This window comes from Mesocricetus auratus, unplaced genomic scaffold, assembly GCF_017639785.1.
Source record: "Mesocricetus auratus isolate SY011 unplaced genomic scaffold, BCM_Maur_2.0 Super-Scaffold_100030, whole genome shotgun sequence".
Classification (NCBI taxonomy): domain Eukaryota; kingdom Metazoa; phylum Chordata; class Mammalia; order Rodentia; family Cricetidae; genus Mesocricetus; species Mesocricetus auratus.
In genome coordinates, this window is record NW_024429211.1 from 4547021 (window position 1) to 4562806 (window position 15786).

The following is a 15786-nucleotide window of genomic DNA, read 5'->3' on the forward strand; positions in this document are numbered from 1 at the left end:
GTATGTTTATTCCCATTTTTCTGAGGAATCTCCATACTGCTTTCCAAAGTGGCTGAACCAGTTGGCACTCCCACCAGCAATGGAGGAGTGTCCCCCTTTCACCACATCCTCTCCAGCATAAATTGTCATTGGTGTTTTTTTTTTGGTTTTTGTTTTATTATTAATATTTTTTTTATTTTCCATTTTAAATTTAGATAAGAAACAAGGTTGCTTCACAAGTCAGTACGAGGTCCCTCTCCCTTTCCCTCCCCTCCTCCCGTGCCCTCCCCCCATCCCCCCCTGTTATCCCCTCATTCCCCCAGGGAGGGTGAGGCCCTTCATGGGGGTGTCCATATTCTGTCATTTCATATAGGGCAGGGCCTAGACCCTTCCCCAAGAGTTCAGGGTGAGAGTGCACCTCACATTGTTCTATGGGAGTCCAGAGACCATGTGTATACTTGGGATGGTTACTGATCTGCTGTCCAAGGCTCAATAGATTACCTAGGCCTCCACACTGACACCCAGATTCAGGGGGTGTTGATCAGTCCCATGCTGGATTCCCAGGCTGATGCCTGGGATTCAAGAGTTAACCTTTGTCTGATCAGCTGTTTCTGGGGGTTCAACCAGCCCAGTCTTAATCCCTTTGATCATCAGTCCTCCCTCTCTGATACTGGCTTTTTTTGACTTCAGCTCAGTACTTAACCAGCCAGTAAATGAAGTTTCTGTTTCCCAGACTCTCTGGCAATAGGATTGTAGGCTGGCACTCCCCAGATCTATGTCTAAAATCCATATATGAGAGAGTACATGCCATGTTTCTCTTTTTGTGACTGGGTTACCTCACTCAGGATGGTTTCTTCTAGTGTCATCCATTTGCCTGCGAATCTCATGATTCCATTATTTTTTTCTGCTGAATAGTACTCCATTGTGTAGATGTATCACATTTTCTCTATCCATTCTTTGGGTGAGGGACATCTAGGTTGCTTCCAAGTTCTGGCTATTACAAATAAAGCTGCTATGAACATAGTGGAACAGACATCTTTGTTATATGAATGGGCATCTTTTGGATATATGCCTAAGAGTACAGTTGCTGGGTCTTGGGGTAGGTTTATTCCCATTTTTCTGAGGAATCTCCATACTGCTTTCCAAAGTGGCTGAACCAGTTGGCACTCCCACCAGCAATGGAGGAGTGTCCCCCTTTCACCACATCCTCTCCAGCATAAATTGTCATTAGTGTTTTTGATTTTAGCCATTCTGACAGGAGTGAGATGGTATCTCAGAGTTGCTTTGATTTGCATTTCCCGGATGGCTAAGGATGTTGAGCACTTTTTCAAGTGCCTCTCAGCCATTTTAGACTCCTCTATTGAAAACTCTCTATTTAGTTCTGCAGCCCACTTCTTAATTGGGTCCTTTGCTGTTTTGGAGACTTGCTTCTTGAGTTCTTTGTAAATTTTGGAGATCAACCCTCTGTCAGATGTGGGATTAGTGAATATTTTTTCCCATTCTGTGGGCTGCCTTTTTGTCTTGCTGACTGTGTCCTTTGCCTTACAGAAGCTTCTCAGTTTCAGTAGGTCCCATTTATTAATTGTTGATCTCACTGTCTGTGCTACTTGTGTTATGTTCAGGAAGCTGTCTCCTGTACCAATTCGTTCAAGTGTACCACCCACTTTCTCTTCTAAGAGGTTCAGTGTGGCTGGATTTATGTTGAGGTCTTTGATCCATTTGGACTTAAGTTTTGTGCATGGCGATAAACATGGATCGATCCGCATTTTTCTACATGCCAGTCTCCAATTATGCCAGCACCATTTGTTGAAGATGCTTTCTTTATTCCATTGTATATTTTTAGCTTCTTTGTCAAAGATCAGATGTTCGTACGTGTGTGGGTTAATACCCGGATTTTCAATTCGATTCCATTGGTCTGCCTGTCTATTTTTGTGCCAATACCAAGCTGTTTTCAGGACTATAGCTCTATAATAGAGCTTGAGGTCAGGGATAGTGATGCCTCCGGACGTTGCCTTGTTGAACAGGGTTGTTTTGGCTATCCTGGGTCTTTTGTTTTTCCATACAAAATTGATTATTGTTCTTTCAAGGTCTGTGAAGAATTGTGCTGGGATTTTAATGGGGATAGCATTGAATCTGTAGATTGCTTTTGGCAGGATTGCCATTTTTACTACATTGATCCTACCTATCCAAGAGCATGGGAGATCTTTCCATTTTCTTAGGGCTTCTTTAATTTCTTTCTTTAAAGATTCAGAGTTCTTACGATACAGGTCTTTCACTTGTTTGGTTAGCGTTACCCCAAGGTATTTTATGTTGTTTGTGGCAATTGTAAAGGGTGATGTTTCTCTGATTTCTCTTTCAGACCTTTTATCATCTGTATATAGTAGGGCTACTGACTTTCTTGAGTTGATCTTGTAACCTGCCACTTTGCTGAAGGTGTTAATCAGCTGTAAGAGTTCCCTGGTAGAGTTCTTTGGGTCATTGATGTAAACTATAATATCGTCTGCAAACAGTGAAAGTTTGACTTCTTCCTTCCCAATTTGTATCCCCTTGATCCCCCTTTGTTGTCGTATGGCTATAGCTAGAACTTCAAGTACCATGTTGAAAAGGTATGGAGAGAGTGGACAGCCTTTTTTGTTCCTGATTTTAGAGGAATTGCGTTGAGTTTCTGTCCATTTAGTTTGATGTTGGCTGTTGGTTTACTGTATATGGCTTTTATTATGTTTAAGTATGTCCCTGTTATCCCAGATCTCTCCAAGACCTTTATCATGAAGGGGTGTTGGATTTTGTTAAAGGCTTTTTCAGCATCTAGTGAGATGATCATGTGATTTTTGTTTTTCAGCTTGTTTATATGGTGGATTACGTTGATGGATTTTCGTATGTTGAACCATCCCTGCATCCCTGGGATGAAACCTACTTGATCGTGGTGAATGATTGTTTTGATGTGTTCTTGGATCCGATTTGCCAGTATTTTATTGAGTATTTTTGCATCAATGTTCATGAGGGATATTGGTCTGAAGTTCTCTTTCTTGGTTGTATCTTTGTGTGGCTTGGGGATCAAGGTTATTGAAGCCTCATAGAAAGAGTTTGGCAAAGACCCTTCTGCTTCTATTGTGTGGAACACTTTGAGAAGAATTGGTATAAGCTGTTCTTTGAATTTCTGGTAGAATTCTGCACTGAGGCCATCTGGACCTGGACTTTTTTTGGTTGGGAGACTTTTGATGACTGCTTCTATTTCCATAGGGGTTATAGGTCTATTTAAATTGCTTATCTGTTCTTGATTTAGTTTTGGCAAATGATAGCTGTCCAGGAAGTCATCCATTTCCTTTAAATTTTCGAATTTTGTGGAGTACAGGTTTTCAAAGTATGACCTAATGATTCTCTGGATTTCCTCAGAGTCTGTTGTTATGTCCCCCTTTTCATTTCTGATTTTGTTAATTTGCATGTTCACTCTCTGCTGATTGGTAAGTTTGGACAAAGGTTTGTCTATCTTGTTGATTTTCTCAAAGAACCAACTCTTCGTTGCATTGATTCTGTGTATTGTTTTCCTGGTTTCTACTTTATTGATTTAAGCCCTCAATTTGATTATTTCCTGGCGTCTACTCCTCCTGGGGGGTGTGCTTCTTTGTGTTCTAGAGCTTTTAGCTGTGATGTTAATTCTCTGGTATAACTGTTTTCCTGTTTCTTCATGTGAGCACTTAGTGCTATGAACTTCCCCCGTAGCACTGCTTTCAAAGTGTCCCATAGGTTTGGGTATGTTGTGTCTTCATTCTCATTGAATTCGAGGAAGTCTTTAATTTCTTTTTTTATTTCCTCTTTGACCCAGGGATGGTGCAGTTGAGCATTATTCAATTTCCATGAGTTTGTAGGTTTTCTGCAATTTGTGTTGTTGTTGAATTCTAATTTGAAGGCATGGTGGTCTGATAAGATGCATGGAGTTATTCCAATTTTTTGTAGCTGCTGAGGTTTGATATGTTGCCAAGTATGTGGTCGATTTTTGAGAAGGTTCCATGTGGTGGTGAGAAGAAGGTATATTCTTTTTTATGTGGATGAAATGTTCTATAGATATCTGTTAATCCCAGTTGGGTCATTACTTCTATTAGACCCTTTGCTTCTTTGTTGAGTTTCTGTCTGGTATTCTTGTCTAGTGGTGAGAGTGGTGTGTTGAAATCTCCCACTATAACTGTGTGGGGATTTAGATGAGATTTAAGTTTTAATAATGTTTCTTTAACGAATGAGGATGCCTTTGTTTTGGGGGCATAGATGTTCAGGATAGACACTTCATCTTGGTGGGTTTCACCTGTGATGAGTATGTAATGACCTCCTTCATCTCTTTTGATTGATTTTATTTTAAAGTCTAGTTTGTTAGATATTAGGATTGCTACCCCTGCTTGTTTCTTGGGTCCATTTGATTGAAAAATTTTTCCCAACCTTTAACTCTCAAGTAATGTCTGTCTTTGAGGGTGAGGTGTGTTTCTTGTATGCAGCAGAAGGAAGGGTTCTGTCTTCGAATCCATTCTGCTAGTCTGTGTCTTTTTATGGGTGAGTTAAGGCCATTAATATTGAGGGATATTAATGACCATTGATTGCTCATCCTTCTTCGATTTGCGATGGTTGTTGTTGGTGGAATTATGGGTGGAATTTCACCCCTTTGTTCTTTTGGCTGTTGGTAGAGAGGGATTCTCTAATGCTTATGTTTTTCTGGATGTAGTTAGCTTCCTTGGGTTGGAGTTTTCCTTCCAAAATTTTCTGTAGGGCTGGGTTAGTGGACACATATTGGTTGAATCTAGTTTTGTCATGGAATATCTTGTTTTCTCCGTCTATAGTGATTGAGAGCTATGCCGGGTATAGTAGTCTGGGCTGGCATCCATGGTCTCTTAGTGTAGGTAGAATATCTATCCAGGACCTTCTGGCTTTCAGAGTTTCCATGGAGAAATCAGGTGTAATTCTGATAGGTCTGCCTTTATATGTTACTTGACCTTTTCCCTTAGCTGCTCTTAATATTCTTTCTTTATTCTGTATGTTTGGGGTCTTGATTATTATGTAGCGAGGGGATTTTTTTTTGTGGTCCACTCTATTTGGTGTTCTGTAGGCTTCTTGTACCTTCATTGGCATGTCTTTCTTAAGGTTGGGAAAGTTTTCTTCTATGATTTTGTTGAATATGCCTTCTGCCCCTTTGAGGTGGATTTCTTCTCCTTCTTCTATACCTATTATTCTTAGGTTTGGTCTTTTCATGGTGTCCCATAATTCCTGGATGTTTTGTGTTAAGGATTTGTTGGATTTAAGGTTTTCTTTGGTTGATAAATCCATTTCTCCTAATGTATCTTCAACACTTGAGATTCTCTCTTCCATCTCTTCTATTCTGTTGGTAATGCTTGTATTGGTAGTGCCTGACTGTTTGTCCAGCTTTTCTATTTTCTGCCTTTCTTCAGATTGTGTTTTTTTTAGTGACTCTATTTCAGTTTTCAACCCTTGCAGCGTTTGCATTGCTTCTTGCAATTTTCTGTTTATCTGTTCGTCCGTTTGTTGCCTTTTATGAATTTTTTGGTTTGTTCTTTCTTCCATTTCTTGCATTTTTTGGTTTGTTTTTTGTTCCATTTCTTGGATTTTGTGCTTTGTTTCTTCTTCCATTTCCTGTCTTTTTTGGTTTGTTTCTTCCTCCATTTTTTGCTTTGTTTTTTCTACCATTTCTTGCATTTTTTGCTTTGTTTCTTCTTCCATTTCCTGCCTTATTTGGTATGTTTCTTCTTTTAATTCTTGCATTTTTTGCTTTGCTTTTTCTTCCATTTCTTGCATTTTTTGCTTCATTTCTTCTTCCATTTCGTGCCTTTTTTAGTTTGTTTTTTCTTCCAATTCTTGCATTTTTTGGTTTGTTTTTTCTTCCATTTCTTGCATTTTTTGGTTTGTTTTTTCTTCCATTTCTTTGAGGGATTTTCCAATATCCTCTTTTAGGGCCTCTATCATTTTCATGAAAGTGCTTTTAAGGTCGTTCTCTTCTGCTTCCTTCGCGTTGCAATATTGGGGTCTTGCTGGTGTGGAGTCTCTAGAATCTGGCGGTGTCATATTTGTTTTTCTGTTGCTGACTGTGTTTTTGTATTGTCTCTTTCCCATCTCTTCTTCTAGTGGGTGCAGAAAGAGCCCCTTCCTGGTCTGGGGACCAGAGTTCCCTTTTGGTGGGTGCTAGTAAGTCCAGTAATCTGGTGGTTCTTCTATGCCTTGTCCAAATGCTGGTCAGTGGGTATAGAAGAAGAACAGGAATCTGGGGCGCTTAGCCTCCTACCTGGTCCCCTGGACCCTATGCTGGGTCCTGTTGTACCTGATCCGGAACAGCTACTCCCCTGGTCTCCCTGGCTCCTGTAGTTTCCTGGTCTCTTTGGTGGGAGAGAAGATCTGGAGTCTGGGGTGCTTGGCTCCCGCCGGGATTGGGAGCTCTGTGCAGTTCCCAGGCGATCTGCAGGCTCTGGAACACAGGCCGGGAAGCTGGCCTGTTTACCTGATGCTCCCGCCGGGATTGGGAGCTCTGTGCAGTTCCCAGGCGATCTGCAGGCTCTGGAACACAGGCCGGGAAGCTGGCCTGTTTACCTGATGCTGCCAGAGGGACAGCTACTTCCCTGTACTCCCAGCCTCCTCTCCTTTCCTGGAATCGTTGGTGGGAGAGAAGATCTGGAGTCTGGGGTGCTTGGCTCCCGCCGGGATTGGGAGCTCTGTGCAGTTCCCAGGCGATCTGCAGGCTCTGGAACACAGGCCGGGAAGCTGGCCTGTTTACCTGATGCTGCCAGAGGGACAGCTACTTCCCTGTACTCCCAGCCTCCTCTCCTTTCCTGGAATCGTTGGTGGGAGAGAAGATCTGGAGTCTGGGGTGCTTGGCTCCCGCCGGGATTGGGAGCTCTGTGCAGTTCCCAGGCGATCTGCAGGCTCTGGAACACAGGCCGGGAAGCTGGCCTGTTTACCTGATGATGCCAGAGGGACAGCTACTTCCCTGTGCTCCCAGCCTTCTCTAGTTTCCTGGACTCGTTGGTGGGAGAGAAGATCTGGAGTCTGGGGTGCTTGGCTCCCGCCGGGATTGGGAGCTCTGTGCAGTTCCCAGGCGATCTGCAGGCTCTGGAACACAGGCCGGGAAGCCTGAACAGGGTTGTTTTGGCTATCCTGGGTCTTTTGTTTTTCCATACAAAATTGATTATTGTTCTTTCAAGGTCTGTGAAGAATTGTGCTGGAATTTTAATGGGGATTGCATTGAATCTGTAGATTGCTTTTGGCAGGATTGCCATTTTTAATACGTTGATCCTACCTATCCAAGAGCATGGGAGATCTTTCCATTTTCTGAGGACTTCTTTAATTTCTTTCTTTAAAGATTCAAAGTTCATACGATACAGGTCTTTCACTTGTTTGGTTAGCGTTACCCCAAGGTATTTTATGTTGTTCATGCAATTGTAAAGGGCGATGTTTCTCTGATTTCTCTTTCAGCCCTTTTATCATCTGTATATAGTAGGGCTACTGATTTTCTTGAGTTGATCTTGTAGCCTGCCACTTTGCTGAAGGTGTTAATCAGGTGTAAGAGTTCCCTGGTAGAGTTCTTTGGGTCATTGATGTAAACTACCATATCATCTGCAAACAGTGAAAGTTTGACCTCTTCCTTCCCAATTTGTATCCCCTTGATCCCCCTTTGTTGTCGTATGGCAATAGCTAGAACTTCAAGTACCATGTTGAAAAGGTATGGAGAGAGTGGACAGCCTTGTTTTGTTCCTGATTTTAGAGGAATTGCGTTGAGTTTCTGTCCATTTAGTTTGATGTTGGCTGTTGGTTTACTGTATATAGCTTTTATTATGTTTAAGTATGTCCCTGTTATCCCAGATCTCTCCAAGACCTTTATCATGAAGGGGTGTTGGATTTTGTCAAAGGCTTTTTCAGCATCTAGTGAGATGATCATGTTATTTTTGTTTTTCAGCTTGTTTATATGGTGGATTACGTTGATGGATTTTCGTATGTTGAACCATCCCTGCATCCCTGGGATGAAACCTACTTGATCGTGGTGAATGATTGTTTTGATGTGTTCTTGGATCCGATTTGCCATTATTTTATTGAGTATTTTTGCATCAATGTTCATAAGGGATATTGGTCTGATGTTCTCTTTCTTAGTTGTATCTTTGTGTGACTTTGGGATCAAGGTTATTGAAGCCTCATAGAAAGAGTTTGGCAAAGACACTTCTGCTTCTATTGTGTGGAACACTTTGAGAAGAATTGGTATAAGCTGTTCTTTGAATTTCTGGTAGAATTCTGCAGTGACGCCATCTGGACCTGGACTTTTTTTGGTTGGGAGACTTTTGACGACAGCATCTATTTCTATGGGGGTTATAGGTCTATTTAAATTGCTTATCTCTTCTTGATTTAGTTTTGGCATTTGATAGCTGTGCAGGAAGTCATCCATTTCCTTTAAATTTTCGAATTTTGTGGAGTACAGGTTTTCAAAGTATGACCTAATGATTCTCTGGATTTTCTCAGAGTCTGTTATTATGTCCCCCTTTTCATTTCTAATTTTGTTAATTTACGTGTTCACTCTCTGCTGTTTGGTAAGTTTGGACAAAGTTTTGTCTATCTTGTTGATTTTTTCAAAGAACCAACTCTTCGTTGCATTGATTCTTTGTATTGTTTTCCTGGTTTCTACTTTATTGATTTCAGCCATAAATTTGATTATTTCCTGGCATCTACTCCTCCTGGGGGAGTGTGCTTCTTTGTGTTCTGTGCAGAGCAGAAGAGACGTCTTGATCCTAGTGAGACACAGTAAATGATCAGATGGTAGAATCTTTTCACCAGGCCTATAATATGCCCTTGTAATGTTCTGTCACCTCATGCATTGAATGCTGTCATTGAGGTTGAGGAGGAAAACAGTGAAGGGTTAATCTTAGCTAGGTGTGGCAAAACTAACTGCATTTGCAATTTATCTTTATCTTCCCCTAAGCACCGATTATCAATGCACCCAATCATTGCAATGTAGATATTGGGCTTTGCAAAACTGAGCATTGCTATTCTGCTGACACTGACTAGCATCTTGGAATCATAAAATTTTCCTTGACTAAGACGACTGATTCTGCTTGATACCCTACAGAAATCTAATACCCGATGACCATTTGTGTGAAGCTTGCCGAGACCTACCTTCTAAAGAGATGGTCTTGTCATCCTGCAAAGCAGCACTGTTTGTATCCCACTAGCAGGTATAGCTATGCCTTCTGAGGACACGGGTCTATGATGACAAACCAACATCATGAAGAGAGGTGATGACAAAAATATCATGCTGTGGTTGGGGCTGCTGAGACCCAGGCTAAAGGACAGGGGAGTATTGGGTGACTACTCACATCAGGCCTTTCTCATAGGCCAGTACACAGGCCCTCATTCACCCAACAGTGTTTCCCTTCTGGGGTATCCTGTTAAGTCCAGGTGCTCTTCTTTAGGGGAGCATGAGTTTGCAAAGGAAGGCACTTTTTGGCGAAATCTATGTATGTCAAGCTGACCGGCATCAGCACACTTCTCATTTCCATCTCTTCACATCTGCATTTCAGTAAACGAGGATGCAGACTTGGTGCCCTATCTTTTCACCTTCGGGTAGGTGGAAATATCAGCTTATGTACCTAGGTGTCCTTTGGATATCCTCTTTCAAACATTAGATAACAAGACCTTCTTGGAATCCAGTGAAATCTAAGCCATAAAACTTGGGTTCTCCCTTCCTTTAGGGAACCCAATCTGACTTAGACCATGATAAAAGGATGGTCACTAAAGATTTCTTGTGTTTTAGATTTCCAATTAGTAGATATTTGGTAACTGAGTTTTGAATTTTGGAACAGATGGGACACAAGAAATGGGTCAGGACTTTCAGGCCATTCAAATCTCACAGTTCATTGACAAGTGGATGTATTTTTCAAATACCTTCCATACTGTTTGTTACTGCCTTGGCAAGAGCTTCATGTTCTCACTGTGCCAGGACGTATTCATGCTCCAGTCTTGCAGAGATGTTGCTCAGGAGTGTCCCAGAGTGTTCAGGCCCAGGATTGAAGGGAGATCAAATGGTTACATTTCTGAGGGTCAAAAGGGATACAGTGACTCACAGTGCTCTTGCAGAATTATGTATACAACAGTATAATAAATTTAGAAACCAATTTTTTGTTAGGATAAATGAACTTTTCTTGACATGCAGGCAACAAGCCACATGAGGCAATTCAACAATGTGCAACTGGACAGGCATTGCCCTCTTGCCATAGATGCACAGGCTCAGCATTATGTGGATACCCACTCACCACACATAAGTGACATGATATTTCTAACACAGAAATATCATCCAAAGCTATATAGGCCTACTTCCTACATGTATTATGGAATTGGGCAAGAGATCAGGTGAAGTGATCCAATGCATGTGGTGCTTGAGAAGTTAATAAACTTGAGGTTATACATCCTACAATGGCGAGTACTCAGTGATGTCAGAGGGAGGATGGATAGCTCTGCGCAGAATAGATGAGATGTCTTAAACCTAGTGAGACACAGTAAATGATCAGATGGTAGAATCTTTTCACCAGGCCTATAATATGCCCTTCCAATGGTCTGTCACCTCATGCATTGAATGCTGGCAGTGTGGTTGAGGAGGAAACCAGTGAAGGGTTAATCTTGGCCAGGTGTGGCAAAAGGTAACTGCATTTGCAATTTATTATTAACTTCCCCCTAAGCACCGATAATCAATGCACACAATCATCCCAATGTAGATATTGGGCTTTCCAAAACTGAGCATTGCTATTCTGCTTAATCTGACTTGCATCTTGGAACCATAAAATTTTCCTTGACTAAAACGACTGATTCTGCTTGATACCCTGCAGAAATCTAATACCCGATGACCATTTGTGTGAAGCTTGCCAAGACCTACCTTATAAAGAGATGGTCTTTGTCAACCTGCAAAGCAGCACTGTTTGTATCCCACTAGCAGGTTTAGCTATGCCTTCTGAGGACACGGGTCTATGATGACAAACCAACGTCATGAAGATAGGTGATGACATAAATATAATTCTGTGGTTTGTGCTGCTGAGACCCAGGCTAAAGGACAGGGGAGAAATGGGGGAATAGCCCCATCAGGCCTTTCTCATAGGTCACTGCAAATGCCCTCATTCACCCAGCAGTGTTTCCCTTCTGGGGAATCCTATTAAGTCCAGGTGGTGCTCTTCATTAGGGGAGCATGAGTCCTGTTAAGGAAGGCACTTTTTGGCGAAATCTATGTATGTCAATTTTGCCAGCATCAGCAATCTGCTCATTTCCATCTCTTCTGTTCTGCATTTCCATGAATGAGGATGCACACTTGGTGGCTCAATCATTTCACCTTCACGTTCGTCGAAATACCAGCTTAAGTACCTAGGTCAAATTTAGATATCCTCCCTTAACATTAGAAAACAAGACCTTCTAGGAATGCAGTGAAATTCAAGCCACAGAACCTGGGCTCTCCTTCCTCTTTGGAATAAAATCCAACTAAGACCATGAAAAAAGGATGGAAATTAAAGATTCCGTGTTATTTAAAATTTCAGTAGTATGTCTTGGTTAACTGAGCTATGAATTTTCAAAGAGATGGAAAACAAGAAATGGGTGAAGAAGTTCAGTCCATTTTCCCATTATCCTTGCACACCTCATTGATAGGTGAAAGTATATTTCAAATACTTTCCATACTGAGTGTTACCGCCTTGGCCAGAGCTTCATGATCTCACTGTGGCATGATGTATTCATGCGCCAACATTGCATTGATACTGCACAGGAGTGTCAAAATTGAAGGCACATGACTGCAGGGAGTCAGTAGGTTAACTAACTTAGAGTCAAAATGAGACAGAGACTCACAGTTTAATAGTGGGGTAATGTACACATCTGTAAGTCAAACTCAGATAACATTTCCTGTGTTAGGATTAGAGAACTTGTCCTGCCATGCAGGCATCTGGCCATATGAAGCAATTTGAGAGTTTGCAACTTACTAGGTATACCACTCTTGGCCTACATGAACAGGCTCAGCATCATGTGGTTACCCACTCACCAGACAAAATTCCCATGAAATGTTAAACTCATGAATGACATCCCAAGTTAAAATGGCCACGGTCTTTAATGTGATAAGGAATTGGCTAAGACCACAGTTGAGGGCATGCTCTGTATGTGGTGCTTAGGAAGTTAAGATACATGAAGTTATGCATCCTAAAATGGTCAGTAGACAATAATGTCAGAGGGAAATGGGTAGCTCTAAGAAGAGCAGTTGAGATATCTTGGACCTTGTAAAACACAGTGAATGATCAGATGGTAAAGTGTTTACACCAAGACTATAATATGCCCTCCCTATGATGTTTCATCTCATGCAATAAACACTGGAATTGCGGATAAGGATGAAAACTGTGAAGGGTTAAACTTGGCTGGGAGTGCAAAGAGGTAAATGCATTTGCGCTACACCATTATGTACTAAAAAGCACTGATTATCAATGCACACAATCATCATAATCTAAGTTTTGAGCATTCCAAACATGAGCACTGCAATTCTGCTGACACTGGCTTTCATATTTGGAACCCTAATATTTTCCTTGTCTGAGACAACTGCTTCTGGTTGATACCCTGCAGGAGTCTAATGCCCGCGGACCATTTGTATGAAGCTTGCCGAGACATACCTTCAAGTTAAATCGTCTTTGTCATCATGGTAAGCTGTACTTTTTGTATCACACTAGCAAGTATAGCTATGCCTTCTGAGGACACGGGTCTATGATGACAAACCAACGTCATTAAGAGAGGTGATGACATAAATATCATGCTGTGGTTGGGGCTGCTGAGACCCAGGCTAAAGTACAGGGGAGAAATGGGGTTATAGTCCCATTAAGACTTTCTCATAGGCCATTGCACAGGCCCTCATTCAACCAGCAGTGTTTCCCTTCTGGGGAATCTTGTTAAGTCCAGGTGCTCTTCTTTAGGGGAGCATGAGTCCTACCAAGGAAGATACCTTTTGGCGAAATCTATGTATGTCAAGCTGACCGTATCAGCACACTTCTCATTTCCATCTCTTCTCTTCTGCATTTCAGTAAACGAGGATGCAGACTTTGTGCCCCAATCTTTTCACCTTCAGGTAGGTGGAAATATCAGCTTATGTACCTATGTGTCCTTTGGATATCCTCCTTGAAACATTAGATAACAAGACCTTTTTCGTATCCAGTGAAATCTAAGCCATAAAAAAAGGGTTATCCCTTCCTTTAGGGAAACCAATCTGACTTAGATCATGATAAATGGATGGTCACTTAAGATTGCTTGTCTTTTAGAGTCCCAATTAGTAGATATTTGGTAACTGAGTTGTGAATTTTGGAACAGATGGGACACAAGAAATGGGTCAGGACTTTCAGGCCATTCAAATCAAACAGTTCATTGATAAGTGAATGTATATTTCAAATACCTTCCACACTGATTGTTACTGCCTTGGCAAGAGCTTCATGTTCTCGCTGTGGCAGGATGTATTCATGCTCCAATATTGCATAGATGCTGCACATGAATGTCAAGTGTGAAGGCACAGGACTGAAGGGAGATCACAAGGTTACCTTACTGAGGGTCAAAAAGGAGACAGAGCCGCACAGTTTACTAGTGGACTAATGTACACATCTGTAAGTCAAACTCAGATATCTTTTCTTGTGTTAGGATTAGAGAACTGTCCTGCCATGCAGGCATCAGGTCACATGAAGCAATTTGACAGTTTGCAACTGACTAGGCATACCAACCTTGGCCTACATGAACAGGCTCTGCATCATGTGGTTAACCACTTACCAGATAAAATTTGCATGAAATGTCAATCTCATAAATGACATCCCAGGTTATAAAGGCCACCATCTTTAATGTGATAAGGAATTGGCTAACCCGACAGTTGAGGGCGTGCTCTGCATGTGGTTCTTAGGCAGTTAAGATACATGAAGTTATGCATCCTAAAATGGTGAGTAGTCAATAATGAAAGAGTGAAATGAGTAGCTCTAAGAAGAGCAGTTGAGATATCTTGGACCTTGTAAGACAGAGTGAATGATCAGATGGTAAAGTGTTTTCACTAAGACTATAATATGCCCTCCCTATGTTGTTTCACCTCATTCAATAAATGCTGGAAGTGAGGATGAGGATGAAAACAGTGAAGTACTCAGTGATTTCAGAGGAATTTGCGGATGAGGATGAAAAATGTGAAGTACTCAGTAATGTCAGAAGGAAGTTGGATTGCTCTGTGCAGAGCATAAGAAATGTCTTAAACATAGTGAGACACAGTAAGTGATCAGATGGTAGAATCCTTTCACCATGCCTTTAATATGCCCTTCCAATGGTCTGTCACCTCATGCAATGAATGCTGGCAGTGAGGTTGAGGAGGAAACCACTGAAGGGTTAATCTTGGCTAGGTGTGGCAAAAGGTAACTGCATTTGCAATTTATTATTAACTTCCCCCTAAGCACCGATTATCAATGCACGCAATCATCGCAATGTAGATATTGGGCTTTCCAAAACTGAGCATTGCTATTCTGCTGACACTGACTTGCATCTTGGAACCATAAAATTTTCCTTGACTAATACGGCTGATTCTGCTTCATACCCTGCATAAATCTAAAACCCGATGACCATTTGTGTGAAGCTTGCCGAGACCTAACTTCTAGTGAGATGGTTTTGTCATTCTGCAAAGCAGTATTGTATGTATCCCACTAGAAGGTATAGCTATGCCTTCTGAGGACACTGGTCTATGATGACAAACCAAAGGCACGAAGAGAGGTGATGACAAAATATCATGCAGTGTGTGAGGCTGCTGAGGCCAGGCTAAAGGAAAGGGGAAAAATGGGGGACTAGTCCCATCAGGCCTTTCTTATAGGTCAGTGCAAAGGCCCTCATTCACCCAGCAGTGTTTCCCTTCTGGGGAATCCTGTTAAGTCCAGGTGCTCTTCTTTAGGGGAGCATGAGTCCTGCCAAGGAAGGCACTTTTTGGCGAAATCTATGTATGTCAAACTTGCCAGCATCTGCAATCTGCTCATTTCAATCTCTTCTCTTCTGCATTTCTGTGAATGAGAATGCACACTTGGTGGCTCAATCATTTCACCTTCATCTTCGTAGAAATATCACCTTAAGTACCTAGATCGCCTTTAGATATACTCATTCAAAATTAGAAAACAAGACCTTCTAGGTATCCAGTGATATTCAAGCCAGAGAACCTGGGCTCCCCTTCCTTTTGGAATCCAATCCGACTAAGACCATGAAAAAAGGATGGAAATTAAAGATTCTGCGTTATTTACAATTTCAGTAGTAGGTCTTGCTTAACTGAGCTGTGAATTTTCAAAGATATGGGACACATGAAATGGGTGAAGAATTTCAGTCCATTTTCCCATTTTCCTTGCACAGCTCATTGATAGGTGAGACTATATTTAAAATATTTTACATAATGATTGTTACTAGCTTGGCCAGAGCTTCATGTTCTCACTGTCAGGATGTATTCATGCTCCATTGTTGGATAAATGCGGCACAGGAGTGTCAATTATGAAGGCACAGGACTGCAGGTAGAACACTAGGTCACCTTACTGAGGGTCAAAAAGGAGACAGAGACTCACAGTTTACTAGTGGAATAATGTATACATCTTTAAGTCAAACTCAGATAAGTTTTCTTGTGTTAGGTTTAGAGAACTTGTCCTGCCATGCAGGCTTCAGGTCACATGAAGCAATTTGACAGTTTGCAACTGACTAGGCATGACACCCTTGGCCTACATGAACAAGCTCTGCATCATGTGGTTACCCACTCACCAGACAAAACTCCCATGAAATGTC

At 41.6% G+C, this 15786-nt stretch overlaps 1 long non-coding RNA gene and 4 other non-coding genes across 18 annotated transcripts in view; all 5 read left to right on the top strand.

Moving 5' to 3' along the window:
- LOC121134745 overlaps positions 1-15786 on the top strand; it is an 89267-nt gene that overhangs the window by 45393 nt on the left and 28088 nt on the right. For 13 of the 14 annotated variants that reach the window (XR_005871938.1, XR_005871935.1, XR_005871944.1 and 10 more), the window contains 2 exons: positions 12592-12667; positions 13044-13087. This is a non-coding gene — a long non-coding RNA (uncharacterized LOC121134745). The remainder of the gene's footprint in view (positions 1-12591; positions 12668-13043; positions 13088-15786) is intronic. The other variant, XR_005871947.1, reaches the window with a different exon arrangement.
- Positions 9211-9289, top strand: LOC121134899. Its single transcript, XR_005872106.1, has one exon. It is a non-coding gene; the product is annotated as a small nucleolar RNA SNORD115 (small nucleolar RNA).
- Positions 10965-11043, top strand: LOC121134913. Its single transcript, XR_005872120.1, has one exon. It is a non-coding gene; the product is annotated as a small nucleolar RNA SNORD115 (small nucleolar RNA).
- On the top strand, positions 12724-12802 carry LOC121134889. The gene has a single exon (XR_005872096.1). It is a non-coding gene; the product is annotated as a small nucleolar RNA SNORD115 (small nucleolar RNA).
- LOC121134975 lies at positions 14711-14788 on the top strand. The gene has a single exon (XR_005872170.1). It is a non-coding gene; the product is annotated as a small nucleolar RNA SNORD115 (small nucleolar RNA).